Genomic DNA, 22,428 nt, shown 5'->3' with positions numbered 1-22,428 from the left:
AGGTGTCACACAGAGATCCTCTATTCCAACTCTTTACCCACATGAAGCTTAAGATTCCCTTCGTTTTTTGATTTAGTGCATGATCCTGGAGTACAGGAGTGTGATTGTGTGTTTGGGACTGTGTGTTTGAAAAGAGATGGGTGAAGGGAATTAGAAAGTAATTGTCACTAATTGTTGTTTGGGACCAGGAATAAGAAGTAAAAGAGCTCAGCCATCAGTCAGCTCCTCTTCCTAGAACCATGCAACTGATGTAAATGAATACTTAGCTTATGCTGCATGCACCCTAGGCCCTAGTCAAACCCAACTGGATTACTTGTCATACCCTGAACATCCCCCCAATTTTCTTGGTTCTGTGCCTTTTTTATCATCATGTGTATGGTGAACAGAAAAAGTATTTTCTTTTATCTTTTTGTAGGAGAATATGTGTGGTACAGAATTTGTTGTGAGTAGGTCTGTTCCCATGTTTCCCTTGTTTCTCTAAGCATGGCAATGGACTTGTTATACAGAATATTTTGTATTGAAATTTGTTGTACTGGGTAGTTAAATCTGCCCTTGCAGAATATGGTGTTATGATTAGCATGCTGTGTTTCTGGTCCAACAGGTTGTGAAATCAAATCTGCTTTTCCAGAGGGCAGGAGGCAGAGATGGCATGGTAAAGATGAAAATAGAAGGGGAGCTTTCAGACATACTTTTCAGGATGGAGGAAGCCAGTGCAAAAGCAACAAATTGGATTCCTTTACCCACCCTTTGTTGAATGGGTGACTAAGGAACAAACTCCCAAATCTTGAGGGTCTACATGGACCTTCAAGGAGCTTGTTTCTGGTTTTCAGTGTAGGGAAGTATCCGAGATCAAAGTTTCCAAAGCCCAACTCATTTTTTTCCATGGAAACCAACGCTTCCTCTACGGTCCCTATTTCTATCACTGCTGTCTGTCACCAGGTTTGTCACCGGGTTGGAAACCTCAGGGTCATACACATTCTTCTGCCTTAAAGCAAGTTTGTCAAGTCCTGACAATGGGGCTTCCTTCATATTTTGCACATCTATATTTCCATTGCTATCACCATAACACTTTTTATTCAGACTGTTGTTTACTTTCTGACTCCCATCCTCCTTGACTTCTCTACTCCCACAGCTTTGATTCACTAAATCTGAGATGACCATGTTAGCTGACAGTCAAGGTGAATTCCATGTCTATGAGACTGTAAACTCTCTGAGGGTGAAAAAAATGTCATAGCTATTTTTGAATTCCCTGTGTTCACCCATTCGTTCCTTCTTCCTTCCCTCTCACTATTCATTTATTCATGTATTCATTTCACAAATACTTATTACGTGCTTATGATGTGCCAGCATGGGCTAGGAAATAAAACAAGCCTGGTTTCTGCCCTCCCAGATTTGCTGTCTAGTGTATACCGTTAAGCAGAGCTGCTTAGACAAAGCTGTCATTCAATATAGGTGTGTTGATGGAATGAAATTGAGTTGAAATTAAAGTATATTTTGAGAATAGTTATAGTCTGAATCCCAATTAAGTTTCCTATTCTTTATGCAGCAGGGAAGTCTACCTTGACTGGCTGCTTTTCCTTTGAATCCATGAAGTGCATTTGATAAGAGTAGGACCACTTTGCCCGCTGAAGTTAGGCTGGTCCTCATGAATCATTTAAATATCGGGATGAAACATTGACAGACATCACTTAACGGAAAAAAAAATTTCTGATACTCATAAACAAGGCCTAGGCTAGTTTCAGATGTGTGCTTCAGGAAATTAAGGAAGCCCTCTTTCAAACATGAGTACGTGGTCAACCCACCACCATGACTCTTTTATTTTTAACTTTGCAAAATTTGTATTTTTCTTTATATCAGTGGCCTTGCTTCCTTCCCTAGATTTGATCCTGCTTTCTAACTGACATCTTGCACCATATTCTCCTGTTTGTTGTCTCAAGGGTCACCTCTGGAGAACATTCAGAGCACAGAGGCACTGAAACCACTTCTACAAACAGAAAATACTGAAAACTCAAACTTTGGGCTCAGCCCTTCATTTGCCTAACATCACTTTACTTGTCCTTAGACCACTGGGCCGTTTCCCAACTACACAGATAACAGAGAGACACTCATTGTCCTTAGAAACAATTCATTTTCCATCTCACTCTCTAATAGTTCTCTTGGACTCCTTTTTCCAGAGCTGAGAAACACTAAAATGCAGCAGCAATCTACATCTAGACATGCACAGGTGCAGTTATTTTGACCCTTTTATTTTATTTTGCAGTTATCTTTGCAGTTCATATTTTATTAAGGAGGAAAAAGCAAGTCCTCTAGTAATTAATTGAAAATACCTTCTTTGGCTGTGTAAAAGAATTATATAAGCACAGCACATCTAAGGGCAAGTCTCTCCAAGCCTTGGTGGCTGTGCACTATTCCCTGGAGCCTGTAGAGGGCAGCAGCACACCGGCGGACTCCAGGCAGCATGTCAGGCAAACTCCCCACCACACCAGAACCTTCCTTCTGGTCACCATGCCAAAGGTTGGTTTGCCAAGCTCTGGCCGGCCGCTTAGCCTCTTTCTTTCTTTTCTCTCTCTCTCTCTCTCCCTCTCCCTCTCTCTCCCTCTCCCTCTCCCTCTCTCTCCCTCCCTCCCTCCCTCCCTCAATGTTAAAATTATACACTCTGATGAAGTCGCCCCTCAACCGGAAAATGAAAGCTCCAGTGAAAAATTAGGCGAGCCAACGACAACAAAGAAAGAAAATGGGAGAAAGGAGAGAGGGGGCTGGTGAGGGGGAAGGATTTAAGAACAAGAAAAGGGCAGATGTTTCGTAAATACATGCAAAGCAAAACTGGGTGTACGCGAACACTTCCGCAGAGAAACAGACCAATCACTGTGCACTTCCTCCCGCCGCACGGGTGGAGCTCTGCATTCAAAAAAAGTGTGGCCGCAGGCACCTGCGTTTCAACGGTCAGTTCTGACATTCTATCTCCCAATTGTCCAAAGAGAACAAAAACATTCTCATCTCCCCGCTACAGACATTTCTGTTATGAGAAGAAGGCTGCTTCAAGAACTGGGAAGGCGATTTAAGGTGACGGGAGGCTGAGTTAGCCAGCAGGACCTACTGGTTTTTAACTCTCATTGTGCTGGCCCTGGCAACAAGTTTTGGGCTGAAACATATCAGTGAGTAAGGTTGTGGATGATACTGGCTCTTTCCTTACTAAGACGGTATTTTATGTGTCAAGAAATATACGTGAAAACATACTGAGGAGATGGTAGGTATTAAGCATGTAAAATGCACGGAAATTAACTAGGTCGGTGGCATTTGATGTATAGGTTTCACACTTCCTTGCACATATTGCACACATACAGTGATGGCAATGCTTTCGGCAACATATGGAAAATAAATATTTTATCTGTGTGAGCTCTCATCAGTCTCCGGGGGCTGCTGAGGGAAGAGTGTTCTCTTCTGTCCCCCTCTCCCAATTTTCTCTCTTCGCTGGGCTCCCACCCTCTTCCGCACATTAACATGCCTTCCACTTATCAGCCTGGTTGGATAGAAAAGAATTAGTCAGAACCTCTTTTTTTTTTTTTTTTTTTGCTGTACGCGGGCCTCTCACTCTTGTGGCCTCTCCCGTTGCGGAGCACAGGCTCCAGACGCGCAGGCTCAGCGGCCATGGCTCACGGGCCCAGCCGCTCCGCAGCATGTGGGATCTTCCCGGACCGGGGCACGAACCCGTGTCCCCTGCATCGGCAGGCGGACTCTCAACCACTGCACCACCAGGGAAGCCCAGAACCTCTTTTTGATAAATACTCAGTCACTGGATCATAACAATTTTGACCCATGACCTTGCTCATTAACTCCTTCCCCCACCCCAATCATTCTGGTGTGGTAACTGTTTCTTTGCTCTCCTTCCCAATAATACATGCAAGAGGCTTAGTAGAGTGTTTGGGAAGAGGGGCAAAGGGGAGGTGGTAACAAACCACCCCAGTGGGGGTTGGTAGTAGAACTGAGCTCTACCATCAGTAGCTGTGCACCCTAGGCAGATTCCTCTGCTTCTCTGGGCCTCAGTTTCCTCATCTGTAAAATGGAAATAATAATACCTTCTAGGGCTGATGTGAGGATTAAATGAGATACTTCCAGTCAAGTGACTGGCATAGCGCTGGCACACGGTCAGTGCCCCATGAGGGTAGCTCTTTCACAGAGAGCATCAGTTCTGCGGTGTTCATCATTTCACCTAGAAGGAGGCACTTCCTTTATCTTTTTTAATATCTAGATTTGGGCAGGGGCAAATGGATTGTAATTGCAGCAAAGGCAGAAAGAATGCTAGGATAAGCACACTCTTCTTCAACATGTTGATTTTACCGTATCACCCCCCTGACACCTTCTTTCTGTTCACATCTTTGTCACCGCTGCTACTACACTATTAGCTCCTCAGGAAGTTGAGGGTCAAGCAAGCTACACTTGGCCTAGAGAAGCCCATCAAACCTGAGCACTATGGTCTATTCATTGAAACCAACCTTTGGCACTCTGTCTTATCACGTCTTCTTACAATTTATCCTTTCACTGCTTGGTCTAATGTTCTCAGATCCATTTAAGATGTTTTCATGATTAAAATATTTTATTCTCTCAATTTTTCAAACTTCTTGGCAAGGTTGATTTATAATGTTTTTCAGTATATTTCTCCCTCACTGTATCAGTCAGGATCTTGGCAAGAAACAGATGGCACACTCAGAGGTTTTAACTGAAAAGAGTTTAATGAAAGGACTCTCTACTGGGGTACAGAGGAGGTAAGGGATCCTCAAGGGATGGTGATACACCAGGGACTAGCAATAGTGCAAGGTTGTTAATCTCAGCTTTAAACTGCTAAACTGAAGGAACGAGGAAAGGTGTGGAGTTCCCTAAGTCTAGTCAGAACTGGAGGAGGGAAGGGGCTGGACTCATAATACCCTGACCCCACTCTCCTCCCACTCTCACGTCTCTTGCTGATGCCTCCTTTTGCCTAAATTCAAAGGGAAGCCAGAGGAGAAGGCAGCCTAAGTAACGTGGTCCAGAAAGGTCGGTCTCCTGGGCCATGTATCAGGGCAGAGAATGTTCTGGGGTTTTGTGTGTGTGTGTGTCAGGGGTGAGGGGGAGATGAATAAGCATACCTATTTTTCCCCTCTCCATTTCCTTTACCCTTTTCTTCTCAATTATACTTTCTGGAAGGAAAGACACAGCAAATCAAATGAAATCAGTTCTCTCTTAGTGTCCATTTACCTCTTTTGTCTATTTGTAATTTATGGGGGAAGAAAACTGAACACAAGCTACGTGAGAGCAAGGATTTTTGGTTTGTTCTGTTCGGTGCCACACCCCTAGTGCCTAGAACAGTGCCTGGCACATAGTAAGTGCCCAGTGAATTTTACTTGGCGGAGTAAATATACTCATGTCTGCTGTGCCAGACGCTACATATACATTATCTCATTTAGTCATTGCAACAATCCAGGTAAGTGGGCAGGTTGCTGAGCCCAGTCGTGCAGGTGGTGTGGGAGTGGGTAGGCTTTAAAATCTAACACTCACTCACTCCTTACCCACCTCCAGGCCTTGAGACTTCACCCAGGTATTGTGAATCCATAGGGAGGGATACATTTGTAATTAGTCTACATTTTTATACCATATTCACCTTACTGAATGAAGGTTTGCACCTATCAAGTCTCTGTAAGTTTATTTCTCTTTTACGTATGAGGAAGCTGAGTTTCTGAAAAGCAAAGGCTGCAAGGATTAGAACTCAATTCGTCCATTCTCTAGGACCTGCAAAACGTGAATGCAGGCACTGGCATTCTGCATAGGGGAAATATGTCCAAAGGCACAAACAGCCCAGCTCCCTTGTGGGCTTCCCGGAGATTTTTAGGAAATCTTAGCTCCTGATTTCTAGGTCTGGTTATGGGTTCTCTGCAGTACAGGAAGGTAGGAGTGGCAAAGACTCTCTTCCCTCCCAAAGGATAAACCAGGCTGAAACTCTGGAACCAGGCTGCTTCCTGGTGTGCCTGTGATACCTGCACTGGCAATAGTTACTCTGTGATGAAGAAAAACTCAGAAAACTCTCCAGATGTGGGGATTTCTAACGCATTCTTTCACTTGAACTTAAGGACGAATGAAGGTGCTTCCACAAGCAAGTTCCTTGCATGGGTATGGAATGAGGACACTCTATTTTTGACATTTTGTCATGTCTTTAGTCCCCAGTCCCTCGAGCGCATTGGTACTGTAGATCAGTCTAATGGTTCCCACCTCCAACCTGGCCAGGCAGGCCTGCCTATTGCCTTCATATCTGTCACCACCAATTACAATTCAGGTGACTGACAGCATTAAAGGTAAAATGCAATGCAAAATAAAACAACACAAAACTCTGACTTCATCCCTTTGGGTTAGATTTATGCCAGAATAGTTAAAGACGTAGAAAATATGAATGTGAAAATCCTACCCGAAGCCTGAGAGGGATGTTTGTCTCCCGGGTTTGGCAGTTTCCAGTAACAGAGATGTCTGTAAAACACCATCCCGTTACCTGCCTCACACCGTATAAGAAAATGTGTAAATATAACAACCAGAATGAGTTTTTGTTCTAAAATGTACAATTATTTTGTATGCATAGCCTCTGAGTAATTTAAATTTCTGGCTTTTCTAGTAAAAGAGAGCATATATTCATCTGTTACTTCTAGCAATGATCAATGAATACTTGATGTCACTCTTTCATCAGTATTTTTCTGTAGGCATCATAGCTCCTACCCCAACTTATTTCTGCAACTTGACTTGCAAGGGTTGTACTTCTCCTACGTAAATGTCTGATGTGGAGGGAACTAAATCAAGTGCTCAGAGCTATGCATCCAGAGGGCAGAGCTGACCTGGGCACAATGGTTTGAGATGTGGCTGAAGAAGCCCGCAGCTGCAAGGGTGGGTGTTGGCCCCCTTGAACAACAAGGAGGCCACAGCATGGGACACAGAGATGCAGCTACATCACAGGTGGACACAGGCATGGAAAACTGGCTCACGGATGTGTCCAGCGTGGCGTGAAATGACAAGCTGCAGTGAGATTCAACAGAGTGGCAAAGAAGGGTGATGAGAAGCAAACAGATAGGGCTGGAGCTGCCACCGCTTCAGGCAGAGGCGCAGATGACCAAGCAGAACAGCACCGGTCCCTGCAAGGTGCGCTCAGATGCAGCTCAGCACAGCCACCCAGCGAGGCAGGCGCGATGCTACCCAGGGTGCTCACTGCAGGCTGGAAGCGGAGAACCAATGCAGGCACTTCAGGACTGAGTCTGGTTACCTTGCCGCATCCAAGAGATGAAGGCATCTAAAATTTCATCTGCTCTTACAATTGTGTGAGTTTTTTAAAAAAATTAAACAAAGTGAACTAAGAAGCCTTTCATTGGAAGCATAATGTACTCACAGTAGTTTTCAAATAAATGGTGTCACTCTTCAGGTAAATCACTCCAAGGCTTGGGCCTAGTGCAGATGTTCATTGGGGCAGGGAGCAGAGAGCGGCTGCATCTGGATCAGACAAGGAACAAACAAAGATAAGGCTGTTAAAGGAAGAGGTGATGCTGACCGCTCATTCTATAGAGCCAGAACCGTGGGACTTGGTTGAGAGTCGGGTCCTGCACTTTGCACCAGAGAACAGTGAGTCAGGGGAGGGAGATGGAGAGGGCGTTGTCCAGGCCCCATTTTCAGTGTTTCCACCTGACTGCCTGTCTGGTGTGAAGCTGTCAACAGCACCCGCCAGTGTGGAGCTGACGGTGTGATCCTGAGTTGGAGTTGAGGTGGAGGGTGAGGGTACGGGAAGCCTGGCCACAGCGGACTTTTCTTCCAGTGTTCATTCCACCGCAATCTCTCTCTCATTGCTACTCTGAGATTTTTTTTTTTGCTTTATAACAAAGTGAATCAGTTATACATATACATATGTTCCCATATCTCTTCCCTCTTGCGTCTCCCTCCCTCCCACCCTCCCTATCCCACCCCTCTAGGTGGTCACAAAGCACCAAGCTGATCTCCCTATGCTATGTGGCTGCTTCCCACTAGCTATCTATTTTACGTTTGGTAGTGTATATATGTCCATGCCTCTCTCTCGCTTTGTCACAGCTTACCTTTCCCCCTCCCCGTATCCTCAAGTCCATTCTCTAGTAGGTCTGTGTCTTTATTCCCGTCTTACCCCTAGGTTCTTCGTGACTTTTTTTTTCTTAGATTCCATATATATGTGTTAGCATACGGTATTTGTCTTTCTCTTTCTGACTTACTTCACTCTGTATGACAGACTCTAGGTCCATCCACCTCATTACAAATAGCTCAATTTCATTCCTTTTTATGGCTGAGTAATATTCCATTGTATATATGTGCCACATCTTCTTTATCCATTCATCCGATGATGGACACTTAGGTTGTTTCCATCTCCTGGCTATTGAAAATAGAGCTGCAATGAACATTTTGGTACATGACTCTTTTTGAATTATGGTTTTCTCAGGGTATATGCCCAGTAGTGGGATTGCTGGGTCATATGGTAGTTCTATTTGAAGTTTTTTAAGGAACCTCCATACTGAGATTCTTGCCTATCTTAAAAACGCCCACTGACCTGGCCATGTATCTGAGCTCTTGCCTTCTCTCCACCCTTTACTACAGCCTCTGTTTTCTGCCATATCCTCTAACCCCGAGGAGTTCAGCCTCAGGGGCTACAGAATGGACCCTTGTCTGTCTCAGAGCCTCAGGCCCACAGGTCTTTTCCCAGGACTTTCCCCTTTGGCCGCACTGCGCCCTGATGACCACTGTATTCCGGAAACTCTCCTGCCTTCTCATTGGGACGCTGCACCGTCCAGACTTCCCACTCTCAGTTCTCTTCTGCCCTTTCACTGGCCTGCCTTTTCTCTCCTGTTTCCTAAATGCAGACAGGCCTCAAGATTCTCTCTCTCTCCTCAAGCTTTGCCTACACAGCCACCCTCCATGGCCTCAACAGTCACTTCTCCATAGAGAACACCCACATGACTATCTTTAGTTCTCATTTGTCTACAGAGCTCCAGACCTGCATTCTAAATAACTGCTGGTTATCGGTTCATTGATTCATTTGCTTGTTTGTTCATTCATTCATTGTTTACATAGACTCTATTAGGCACCTGGAAAAGATGAATAAGATGGGGCCTCTAACTCAGAGAAGCTCACGTCACCATCATACACTGCACAGGCACTTCTAATTCAGAAAGTTTCCAGCAGAATTCATTGCCCGTCCCTCAAAATATATTGCTTCTCCAGCCTTCCCATTTCCTGCTACTGGTACCATCTTTGTCCAGTTACTTGTGCCTACAATTAAGGAGTCTTCTTTAGTTCCTCCTTTTCTTTCATTTCCCATATCCAATCAGCTGCCAACTCCTGTGATTTTTACTCAGGCTGTGAATCAATACTCACTTTTTATCCCAACACCTATTTATCCTTTTATCACCTGTTGCCTGGACTTCTGTGAGTGCCTCCTAACCGGCTTCCCTTCCCCCAGATCCTCTTTACCTCTAGTCCATCCTTCACAACAACACTACATTTACTGTTCTAAAGTACCATTCTAAACACATTACTCCTTTGCTCTTTGCTTACTGGATTAAATGCAAACTTCTCAGCTTGGCATTCTAGGCTCCTACAATATAGCCCCAATCTAATTTCTTACTCTTTTTTTCTACAGTGCATTCTGTACTGCAGAAGTCCCACTTGTTCCCACCATGGGCATGGTCTTTCCTCTCCTTTCCAAATGTCTACATAGAGCTTCTTTAGGGGTCATCCAAACACCACCTCACTTATGAGACATTTTCCAAAGGAAAGTGCCCTTCTCAAATCCTTAAGCACTTTTTGCACCACTCCCTTCCCACGTTCTATGGACTCTAATAATTATTTGTGTAATTTGTCTCCCCCCACTTAAGCTTCTTGAAGGCAGAGGCCATTTTTACTTTGTGTACTTTTTACTTTGTACCCATAGTGTGCAATGCCTCGCACACAGATTAGTGCTCAGCTGATGTCTGCTGATTCAGACCCCAAATAGCCAAAGCAATTTTGAGAAAGAAAAATGGAGCTGGAGGAATCAGGCTCCCTGACTTCAGACTATACTACAAAGCTATAGTCATCAAAACAGTATGGTAATGGTATAAAAATAGAAATATAGGTCAATAGAACAGGATAGAAAGCCCAGAAATAAACCCACATGCCTATGGTCAATTAATCTATTATAAAGGAGGCAAAACTGTATAATAGGGGAAAGATAGTCTCTTCAATAAATGGTGCTGGGAAAACTGGACAGCTACATGTAAAAAAGTGAAATTAGAACATTCTTTAATAACATACACAAAAATAAGCTCAAAATGGATTAAAGACCTAAATGTGAGACCAGACACTATAAAACTCTTAGAGGAAAACATAGGCGGAACATTCTCTGACATAAAGCACAGTAATATTTTTTTTGATCCATCTCCCAGAGTAATGGAAATAAAAACGAAAATAAACAAATGCGACCTAATTAAACTCAAAAGCTTTTGCACAGCAAAGGAAACCGCCCTGAAAAATGAGCGGTTGGGGTAGATGAGCTTTAAGGTCTTTCCATAAACAAAACGAAAACACAACCCACAAATTGGGAGAAAATATTTGCAAATGATGTGACTGACAAGGGATTAGTCCCCAAAATTTAAAAACAGCCCATGAGGCTTAAAATCATCAAAACAAACAACCCAATCAAAAAATGGGCAGAAGACCTAAACAGACATTTCTCCAAAGGCGACATACAGATGGACCAGAGGCACCTGAAAAGATGTTCAACATCACTAACTATTAGAGAAATGCAAATCAAAACTACAATGAGATATCACCTCACACCAGTCAAAATGGCTATCATCAAAAAATCCACAAACAATAAATTCTGGAGAGGGTGTGGAGCGAAGGGAACCCTCCTACACTGTTGGTGGGAATGTGAATTGATACAGCCACTATAGAGAACAGTATGGAGGTTCCTTAAAAAACTAAAAATAGAGCTACCATATGATCTAGCAATCCCACTCCTGGGCATATATCCAGAGAAAAACATGGTCCGAAAGGATACAGTTCATTGCAGCACTGTTTACAATAGCCAAGACATGGAAGCAACCTAAATATCCATCAACAGAGGAATGGGTAAAGAAGATGTGGTACATATATACAATGGAATACTACTCAGCCATTAAAAGGAATGAAATAATGTCATTTGCAGCAACACAGATGGACCTAGAGATTGTCATACTGAGTGAAGTAAGTCAGACAGACAGAGAAAGAGAAATGTATGATATTGCTTGTATGTGGAATCTAAAAAGAAATGATACAAATAAACTTATTTACAAAACAGGCTTAGAGAACTAACTTATGGTTACCAGGGGAGAAGGGTGGGGAGGGAGGGATAGTTAGGGAGTTTGGGATTGACATGTACACACTGCTATATTTAAAATAGATAACCAACAAGGACCTACTGTACAGCACAGGGAACTCGGCTCAACGTTATGTAACAACTTAAATGGGCAAAGAATTTGAAAAAGAATAGATACATGTATACGTATAACTGAATCACTTTCCTGTACACCCGAAACTTTCACAACTTTGTTAATAAACTATACTCCAAAATAAAGTAAAAAGTTAAAAAGGTTCTAAAATAAAAAGTTTATTAAAGAAAATAAAAGCAATCAAGATGCTTGCTTAGAGTCATGGAAGCTGAGAGTGAACTGGAAAGACCCTGAAGCTCACCTACTCCAGCCCCTCTTTTTTCAGATGAGGACATCAAGGGAACTGGCTTGCTCAAGGCCACATCCTTACTAGCAGCTGAGCAACGACAATTGATAGAAAAGGTCACAAATCTCTGAATATCTACCGGTGTTGCTTGGCACCAACAGACCCAGCAGACCATCAGCAGTGACCAGACCAGAGAGGGTAAGGGGTTGGGTGCATAGCCTGCAGGGATACACTGGGTTCCACAAAAAGAAAAACTTTGTTTCACTTATTCACTTCAATAAATCAAACTAATAAATGTCCTTTTATAGTTAACTGATGTTTAAAAAATGAGGGTGGATTTAAAGAACAAGGAAGCAAACTTTTTAGCATTACCAGCAGAAACAACTGTGACAATACTGCAAATACCACTGGGGTGATTCAACTCAGGGTGAAAAAGCAGAATGAAGAAATTTCTCACACTTTGGAAAAGCAGTGGGTTCAGCTGAAGTTCTTGGTGAGAACATGCTGTGGTAATTCTATGGTTAAATTCATCTTACAGAAACATAGGCTATTGGCAATCTTGCTATTATGCCACACCAATAAATCTTTTCCCACCTCGCTTTGCCCAGTATTTATCCTATAGGCTTGTTTAAATTTTTACTTATTTTCCTTTCATTATATCACCAATCTACTCGTAGAAAAGGATAGATGACTGCTTCCAGGTCTGTTCTAATTTTCATCCCTTGTTCTTCTCTTGTGGTAGACGAAACATTAATTGTTTAATCTCCTCTCTATCCTCATTCTCAAACAGAATCATTTTCTTTCTCCTGAAGATGTAAAGCCCAACAAAACACGTTGTGGGGATAACAGTGTTTACCTAGGTGAGGAAAACAGACTTTTCCAGGGGATCTCAGTAGATTTTACTTGTCCAGAAAAGCTCAGCTCTTAAATGCTAGCCTCCGGCCCTACAAGACTTCACCTGTCTCCCCCAGGTGAGCACCTTATTCACTGTTACTCACCAGAGGAGAAACGTGGTACTGGTCATTATATTCTCTTTGGCCAGTATGGTGGAGCCATGCTATGCATTGAGAGATCCATTAAATAGTAACACCCATGTAAAGAGCAAATTGGGCTCAAGAGTTCCTCATAGTTCTTTTCTTTTTTTTTTTATAAGCAGATATTCATTTTAAATTAATTAAGTAATTAATTATTTTGGCTGTGTTGGGTCTTCGTTTCTGTGCGAGGGCTTTCTCCAGTTACGGCAAGCGGGGGCCACTCTTCATCTTGGTGTGCGGGCCTCTCACTATTGCGGCCTCTCTTGTTGCGGAGCACGGGCTCCAGACGTGCAGGCTCAGTAGTTGTGGCGCCCAGGCCTAGTTGCTCCGCGGCATGTGGGATCTTCCCAGACCAGGGCTCGAACCCGTGTCCCCTGCATCGGCAGGCGGACTCTCAACCACTGCGCCACCAGGGAAGCCCAAGAGTTCCTCATAGTTCTTACTAAACCATCAGATGGCTGGACAGTTATCAACCCTTCACCAGACAGAGCTTCCTTCTCTTTTCTTCCCTTGGCAGCTACATTAAAATGATAAAGGAAATCACTGGTCGATATGTCTAGTACATTGCAGTGAAAAATCACCTGGAAGCATACACACCCATTGTGTAATTACATAAGTGTACATTTTAAGTATGTCTAACATTCGATTTCAATTGTGCATTTTATAATTAAATGGAGACATAATCTTTCTGTCCTTTAATCACACTCCTCTTTCTCAGCTCCACATCCTCTTGCTATGATTTTCCTTTCACTTTTGGGCAAATTGTCACCTCTCTCCTTCTTCTTATTTCCCTCTTGCCTTAGCACACACCCGAGGGTTTTTAATTAGAACTATTGCACGGTGTGTCATATTTCATTACTTAAAGAGTAGTTATACTCTAAAAAGACTCAGTGAAAATGACTTTATGAGGTTTCACATTTATCCTTTTTCAATGGCGTCCGTATCCAGTGTACTCAGTTTTTAAGTCAAAAGGTAAAAGGCTGCTGGGGTCATACATTTTCCCCAGAATCTGGAAATCCAGCTATTCTCTCTGCCACTTACATCATCACTGTAATAAAGACTCTGCCCTGGGAGCCCAGCTGGCAAGGTTCTGAATGGTGCCAGAGGCAGAAGAGACAGTGGGTCATTTCCATTCCAGACTGCTGTATTGTTGACAGCTCTGCAGATCTGTCTCGGAAGCCCTTAGAGAGCAGAGCTGTTATGTAACACACTGCCACAGATTGCTGCGAGGAACTTTCGGCAGAGATCTCATTTCAGTATGGCCATTCCCCTTTGGAAATCACACCAAATCATTCTAAAATGACAGATGGGGCTTCTCTGACAAAGGCTTATGAAGAAGGTAATAGTAACAATAACTTGTTAGATGTCTAAATGTTGTTAGGGACTGCATGAGGTATTTTTATGTGTAAGTTCATTCTTATTTAATCCTCACAGCAATGTCATGCTGTAGGTGTTAGTATACCCATTTTACAGATGTGGAAAAGTGAGACTCAGAATGCTTAATGAACCATTCCAAGATTAGAAAGCTGTGGGTAGTGAGGCCAGAATTCAAACCCAGATCTTTCTGACTCGAAATCTGTGCTTTTTTTTTACTACACAACAACTGCTCCAACACAGTATGGACACATTTCTAGTTCCCACTGTGATTTCAGCACAAGAAAGAGGTTTATGTTATTTCCATAATGGTTCAGAGTCACTGAAAGAACTGGGAGTACAGACCTCAGGTGAAGGAACTCTTTCAGAAACTATCACTAAGTATAACTCCTTCCTAGCTTCTTTCTATCTGAAGATGAGGATGCTTTGTACTGGTTTTCTCAAACTAATGAACAAATGAATCACCCAAGATTTCTGATTTAGCGTGCCTGGGGATGGAGTCTGTGATTCTACATTTCTAACAAGCTCCCAGGTGATGCTGATGACACTGATCTGGTACCACAGGTCCTATGCCTGACACTCACCTTCCTACTGAGGGTTGTTTTCAAAGGAGCAGTTCAAGCTGAAAAACTTGGCTAACAGCTCACACGGCATGCCTGGCTTCTGATTGGGCCAGTTTGTCAAGTCATCGGGCATTAGACATAATTCAAGGAGTTTCTGGCACAGAGCACATTGTGAAAAAAAATCATTTCTAGATCCCACAACTGGAAATTAAAATGATAATGTCTCTATCATATGAAGTTCCTATTTTTTTCCATTATTGTTATTTTTAACAATACTATCTGGTAATAATTCAAATAACACCTTTCCTCTGAGAAATGCAATGAGCTTTACTAACCTTAACTGTCTAACAGCGATTCCCAGGTGTAGAGAAAGCTGTCTCAAAGATCACAGTAAATTTAAAATTGTTCCACTTCCCTCCTTTCTTCGCCCCAAAGGTAGTGATGAATTAGTGGTGAGGGGTTACTAATTGGCAAAGACCCACTAGCTCATAATTTGAGGCACAGGAAATTTCATAGAGCAAGGATAAATGCAAGAAATAATCAACAGAGAGATGGTTGTGAGTGCAGAGAATGTTGGTGAAAGAGAAAAGGAGAGCGTTAAAAAGAAGTAAGAGTAAGGAAAGAAAGAGCAAAATCATAGAACTAGCTGCATGGCCTTGGATGAGTCATTTAACCACTAGGTGGCTCAGCTTTTTCATCTGTAAGAAAAGGAGGTGAATTTTATGATTTTAAAAGTCCTTTAAAACTCTAATAGTCCCCTGAGAAGAAAGATGTGGGAATTAAGTAGCTCATCAACCTGTTAAACCACTAAACCTGTTAAAGAAATCTGTTTGACTTTTAACTTTTTAACTAATTACCTGAAACGAATTCCCAAGTCTATATTACCAAACCCACCTCCCTGGAAACTGATGAGAAAACCATTTAATGAATAAGGCGCCAATCATGGCCAGAAAAACTAATCAGGAACCCCATCTTCAGCTTTTTGATGCTACAAGAAATGTTTTACTTAAAAAAATTTTAGCTCCTTAATTAACCACTAGTTAATACCCATGTCCAGAAGGAGTACCTCTGGTGGCCTGAGGACCCCTGGGATAGCCCTGCCAATAGAAGGTCCCACTCACTGTTTGTCCCTTTAAATCTATGTTAATTTTCTCTACAGGGATCTTGATTCCTCTTTGACAATTCATAAACTCTGTTAATAAGAACTGCACATCCCAGGAGCCTTAGTGTTGTCAGGAACAGTTGATTTTTGTTTTTAAAATAAGAGATCTTTGGGACCAGGTGAGAGATAGATATATAGATAAAGATATATACATACACACATACATATGCATATACACACATATATAGGTGTTTATACATGATATGATGATACTTTTTCTGGTTTTAATGAATACCTGGTGATGGAAACCCCTTCTCTAAGTCATTTGATACTGGAATCTTCCGGTCCAAAAAGGCTGCCGCAGGACCTGGTCATAAGGTCACTTTAACCTCCATAATGCGGATTCCAACATGAGAACAATTTAGGGTGCAGCATGTTATTTGGTGTTATATCAGAGTTATCTATACTTTGCCCCTCGCACTGAGTATGTTTTCTGGACATAATCATTACATTTGTGGCTAAATGGAGAAACATCAAAATGGCATTAGCCAGAAGAACACATTGTCACTGTCTCCAAAGTGAAAATCACTTCCCTCTCCCTGCTTTCATCACCTCCACAGTAATCTGGCTACCCGTATTAAATGCTTACTGTGCAGCAAGTCTTGTGCTTGGCACTTTTTATACATTATTTAACTTTATCTCTTACATTCACTCTTCAGAGATAGGAATTATATTCTGATTTTATAGATGAGGAAGCTGATGTTTAGGAAAGGTGAAGGTTTTTTTTGCCATAGATCATGAAGCTAGAGGGTAACAAAGCAGGGCTCTAGGGCCAGGTTTTAACCACAATGCTTTGGGGCTTAACCTACACCAAGCTGTGATCACTAAACAACTGATCTCCTGCCTTCATTCCGCTGCGGTTTATTTGAGGTCCTCATCATAGGCTTATGGTATTAGATTCTCCATCATGGTCCACTAATGCCTTCTTCAATCTTTTTTTAAACTTTTCCAAAACCTTTTATGCTTGATTTATGTTTTCCCTCCCTACTTTCATTAATATGTCAACCTAAAACCCATTACCATTTTTTTCGACAGACTTTTATCATCATCTTTTTCAGCTACTTCTTAGCCCTCATTCTCATTCCAAATTACTCTTTTGAGGCCTCACATTTGACCTCAAGTGTTCTAACCCCAGCCTGAGAATTCCCCTTCCTTAATGTCTAAGGAACCTACTCTTTTCCCCTGGTCCATTAGTAGGCTCCTGCTGGCTTCACCGGAAGCCTTTGTCCAGTCTGACCTTACCCCATGATCAACCATTTCAACACTATTCTCAACAACTCTCCAGATTTCCTTGCTCCCCTGGGCTTCTATGTACAGGGCCTCTTCTTACGTTATTCAGTTATGAATCCATATCACCACTCACCATTCCCTCCCACTCTCAGTACGAAACCCTGCACATGCATGCCATCTGTACCCTTACTCCTTGCTCAGTGTTGTTTCTGAGTACAAGCCTGCAGTAGTTTTTCTTCATACGTTTTACTTTATCAAGTCTCATTCTTCATTCTCTTTTTCAGTTGATGACCTTGCCTCCTACATTAGTAAGAGGATCTACAGCATCCAGTGTGGTAAGCTCACTGGCTCTCATCTCCTACTCCAATATCTCTAAAGTTTTATCATTTTGTTTCCTCAAGATATATCTTTACCTTTTTCTACATTCTCCTCCTATCTTGGAGTTTATCCTCTCTACTTCTGATCTCTATCCTTCCCTTTGGTTCCATCAGTGATATCTTTTTTTTCTTTTTTCTGTACTTGAAGACAGAAAAAAATAGCAGTACTATTAGTACTTCATAACAGTACTAAATGAATCGTAACAGTATAGTGTCGCCCTTCAAAATCTTTACAGCTGGTATAGCTCAAAGTGAGTTTTATAGAACACTAGAACCTCAAGACGAACCTCAAAAACGGTTCGTTGGTCAAACAAATACAGGAAACACAGAATACTATATGTCTCTCTTACAAACTCATAATGCCCATAAGGATATTAAAGGTGTTGAAGACCCCAGCATTGTCCAAACTTACTGGATTACAGAACCATCCCCCACTCCCTCCATCTTTCTACCGGCACATTTATTAACTTCAGAATATGCTTAGAGGAGATGCTTTAATGGATTTCCCCTGGCTCTAAACTCTTTAGCTTGGGTATGTTAGTTCACTGAATCTGTATCAAATAAGCCCTCTCAGATTTCCTTTCCATCAACACTCCATTTGGTCTAAACTGGTTAACTTACAGAATGTCAGAAAGACTAAGCACGTTCGTGTCTCTGAGCCTCTGAACATACCATTTTGGCTGCTTGGAAGGCCTCTATGTCCTTTTTGTTATCTAGGCCTTTCCTTTCTTTCAAGGCCTGTATCAATCATGTATCTGTTATGAAAACTGTCTCAGCCCATGCTGACCTCTGCTACTCATTTAACACTTAGATAAATGGTTGTAGTTTAACCCCTGTGTCCTCTATCACTGGTAAGAATGTAAATCTCTAGGACATAGACCTTGGTTTACACATTATAAAAACTCCAGCACCTAGGGTGGCCCTTTGTGCAATACTAGGGGGTTATAATCGTATTATTAGAGGCCGTGAACAGAAATAGTTAACACTGGGGCATGTTAGGTCAAAACTTGATTTCTGTAGCTATGGGGTCAGTTTAATATGCTAAAGGCCCAGGTGAATGTACCACCGCCTTGTGGGGAAGAAACACCATCCATTATTACCATGATCACCTCCACAAATGGTAACATGTATGCTTTGGGGAGATGAAGGCTAGATCTAGAAGAGCAAAGGCAGCTCTGTTCTTAGGTGAAGATGAGACTTTGCATTAGTTGACTCCAAATGGAGAGAAGACTAAAATAACCTAGGACCATCAGAGGACCCATGAAAGGAACCAGTGGAACAAATGCCTCTCTACCAATGAGGAAATCATCATTCATGATCATTAAATCGTGGTACCTGGATGATAAAGAAAAGCCTCTTTTCCTGCACAAGGAAGTCGGTCTTGTGCGAGGGTCCACTGCTTATCACCATGCCTGGGACACAGAATATGCCATTCTGCAGGGTAGCAACCACCGGCAGGATGTCAAAGGCCTGAACGTGCTCCTGCCTTCCAGGCATCTTCCAGCCTCTATCTCTTTGGGTCAATCTGGAGACACGTTGCATTGAAGAAGTTAAGACAGCTCGGCTGCTGCTAGCACAGCGTGCTACCCCCAAACAGTGAATTCCATCATTCCTGTAAAGCTCTTTTTCTGCCACACCACATAGACCACTGAGCAGATTTTAAGTCTCAGGCGAGTGTGCAATAACCAGATATTAAGGGGCTTTGAGTTTTTCAGATTAGATGTATTCTGAAGTTAGGACTTAATGGATTCCCTAATAGTGAGTTTGTAGTGAGGCTAGGACTAAAAATTTGGTCTCTTGATGCCCAGTCAGGGAGTTTGATTATGAGAGAAACAGTGTATAGTTTTCTTCCTTAAAACTGCAGCAACATATGATTTTCACATTTTGGTAGGGGAGAAAATGAATTTCATTAAAGTATAGTTTGTGAAGTATTTTGCTATCTTCCTGGATAAAAAGTGGTATACAAACCAAAGATTTAATTGAAAACTATTTATAAGTTAAAAATGTTTACTTAGGCTTACTTCAAAATAGGTATATATTATATTATATAATGTATGAACATAGAAGGATAATGGTAAAAATGCTATAATAGAAAATTCTGTGTTGGTCCTTAGTTAAAATTCATAACAATGTATTATTTATTATTAGTAGTAATCAATAATAAGCATTTTTAAAACTGGAATTTTTATTGTGGGAGATTATTGGGTGGGTGAAGCTAAATGGCTTAGCTAATTTTCTGTCATGTCCCTGTTTAGAGTTGCTTTCTGAATAATTTACACACTTGAGAGTGAAAATGAAGGGTAGCCTGACTTTTGAATGTGTCACAGGCCACTGGGTCAAGGCTGTTGCTTTCTGAGAGCCATGGGCAGTTTCTGCAGTAAAGTATCTTAATTTCTTCTTTTTGTTGTAAAAATAGTTTACTTTTATGTTCTTGGTGAAATTTGCGATCTCTGCATCTCTCTTCTGATGTCACACGCGGTGGAGATGGGGGGATACTACTGGCAATCTTTTCGCTGATTTACACCCATCAGAGCTTACGTGGTACTTTCATGGCCACTCTTTAAAAGTGAGTTCTCCCCACCACGAGTTACACAGATGAGAAGTCTGGGGTGGGGGAGGGAGGTTTAAGTTGCCCAGCTAATGAGCAGAAGAGCTTAAATCTAAAAACCATGGTTTTCAGCAGAAAATCCTTCTTTATCCCCCAAAATGCCACGGCTGCCAACAAGCTTTGCAGCAAATCCGAGAAGCAGAGTACTAGATGGAGAATCAGAAGAACTACCTGTCCTCTTGGATCTGATAAGTACTCGTTGTGTGATCATGGTCAAGTCACTAACTTTTCTGAGTCATATAAAATCATGAGCAAGGAAACAATGAATGACATAATTACTTTCCAGCCATAAAACCTCTCACCTGTAAAATGGTATTGATTAATAATGTGCTTGGCCTAGCTCCCAAAGTTGTGAGGCTAAAATAAGCTGATGTATGTGGAAATGCTTTGCATTCTGTGAAGTACTGAATCAGTGTAGTCTCAAAGAACAGCTACTGGAGGAATTAGGAAAGGGCCCCATGTGTGTCTACACACACAGCCAGTCCACTTCCATTCAGGTTTGAGGAGAGGCTGTACTAAAGCACTGGCAGCAGCTCAAATCTCACCCCATCCCTCTCCCCTTCCAGTGCTGCAGAGGGTCACTGGAGCAAAGTTACTTGAATGGGTGAGCCAAACACTCAAGTTCCAACTTTGCTGAGTAGAAGCCACAGAGAATTCTGAGCCACAGTGCAGGTAACAAACACTGTTGCTCCAGGTGTGTCTGAAACATGGGGGAGACCCTGGGGAGTGATGTACAGGAAGCTGGGGAGGGAGGTCAGACATCCCTGCTCCCGAGGCCCAGTTTTCTCTTGTACACAGCTCCAGCCCACATGATTTCGCCTGGTAGTCCCAGGAGACAGAACAGACCCAGAAAGAGCGGGAGCCTCCTCTCCTGATAACCTAAGTGCTCTGATTGAAAGGCAGAGGGTATCAGCAGAATGGCTGTACTGAGTCGGCATTGATTTCTCCAGCCTTTGTCTGCGTCTGGTTTCTGTCTCGTTTGGAGGTGGTTCCTGTTACTACAAGCAGCATGAATCATGTCTCTGTTAAAAAACAGAGCTTCAATTGTCTTATATTACCCCTGGTAACTGCAAGTCTAATAATAGCAAGCCATTTACAGGTAGGGAGTCTGTCTTCTCCCAGACATACACGCACACACTACTTCCAGTGCCTCACAGTACAGTGAGACAGGCAGCAGAGGGAGAAAGGGGACAGCACGATTGACTTTTGGGGCAATTTTAAAACATATTGAATAATCATGCATCGCAGGGCCTGATGACCAACATGTTTAACTAAACTAGTTTTATGAACTGCAGGAATCAAGCATTCTTCTTCAAAGTATGTGAAACAGCAAGGAATCCAAACACACCAGATAGACACCTTCTCTAGCATCCTATTACTGTATAAAACCCCCAAACTCCAGCGATGGGAGGGTGTGCAGGGGATAGGAAGAAGGTAGAAGTTTCACCAGATCAGCAACTAGCTTGCACCAGATAGGTTTAATTTTCCAAGGACTTTTTCTTCTCTCCTTTTTGGGTGACCAGATAGAGATATTTCAAAGGTCCTTGGCTACAGTCATTGCATAATATTCTAGAGAGTGAAAAGCACTGAAAACATGGCTGCAATGTCCCACTCGTCAGGCTATACCTTGTTGGGTACTGTTACCTGAGCCACTTTCTTTGGGAGGGAGAACCTTGTATCTGAAGACCTGTATTTCCCCTATGAGCATAATCTCTGCCTTGTAAGTCAAGATGAGGTCTTTTGTACATGATCCCCACTCCACCACCCGTTAAAGTGATGACCAAAAAGCAAAACAAAAGGACAGGCGGGAAAAAAATGACTCAAAAATTATGAATGTAAGTTTTTCTTTAAACCACCCATTTGACTGAGAAAAAAATGGCTCTAGATAGCAAGTTAAAAAGTGTATGAGGAAAAAATAATCTAAATTTGTAACATGCATGTCTCCATTTCCTCACTGCCTCATCATGGCCATCCTAAGAAAAATCACTGCAGGCTATGTTTTTGGAGTGTGCATTCCCAGGAGCCGAGTAGCTCTAGATATCATAGAAATTGGACCAGGGGAGGACTTCATGGAAAATTACAGAGAGAGGCTACATCCTGTCACTCATTTGGGCGAGGACCACAGAAGGAAAACTTCCTTCTCTGTTTTGACTGTTCAATAACATGAAACAGTAGACTTGGCTAGTTCAAATCAAAGAATGCCCTAGGACACACCTACTTTAAGGACCAGAGCCTGGGCTATTCTGTATGCTCTTCAGCTGTTCAGGAATGCAGAAAGGCATATGGATATAGTTATAAGTCAAAATGGTTACATTGCCCTCAAAATAGTATTTATTCTGCCTATTTCCTTTTGGAATACTCC

At 42.3% G+C, this 22,428-nt stretch overlaps 1 protein-coding gene across 17 annotated transcripts in view; it reads right to left on the bottom strand.

The window, feature by feature from the left end:
• The window catches only part of ZBTB20 (zinc finger and BTB domain containing 20), an 825,027-nt gene that overhangs the window by 64,663 nt on the left and 737,936 nt on the right, over positions 1–22,428 (bottom strand). For 16 of the 17 annotated variants that reach the window (XM_082624273.1, XM_082624270.1, XM_082624272.1 and 13 more), the window contains one exon: positions 7,397–7,497. The gene's annotated coding sequence lies outside the window, so the exon portion shown is untranslated. Of the gene's footprint in view, positions 1–7,396; positions 7,498–14,710; positions 14,741–22,428 lie in introns of those variants that run through there. The other variant, XM_082624267.1, reaches the window with a different exon arrangement.

The sequence above is a fragment of the Mesoplodon mirus genome, assembly GCF_964341445.2.
Source record: "Mesoplodon mirus genome assembly, chromosome: 6".
Lineage (NCBI taxonomy): Eukaryota > Metazoa > Chordata > Mammalia > Artiodactyla > Ziphiidae > Mesoplodon > Mesoplodon mirus.
Note: the sequence above shows the minus strand (reverse complement) of the source record. Positions and strands in the feature narration are given on the sequence as shown.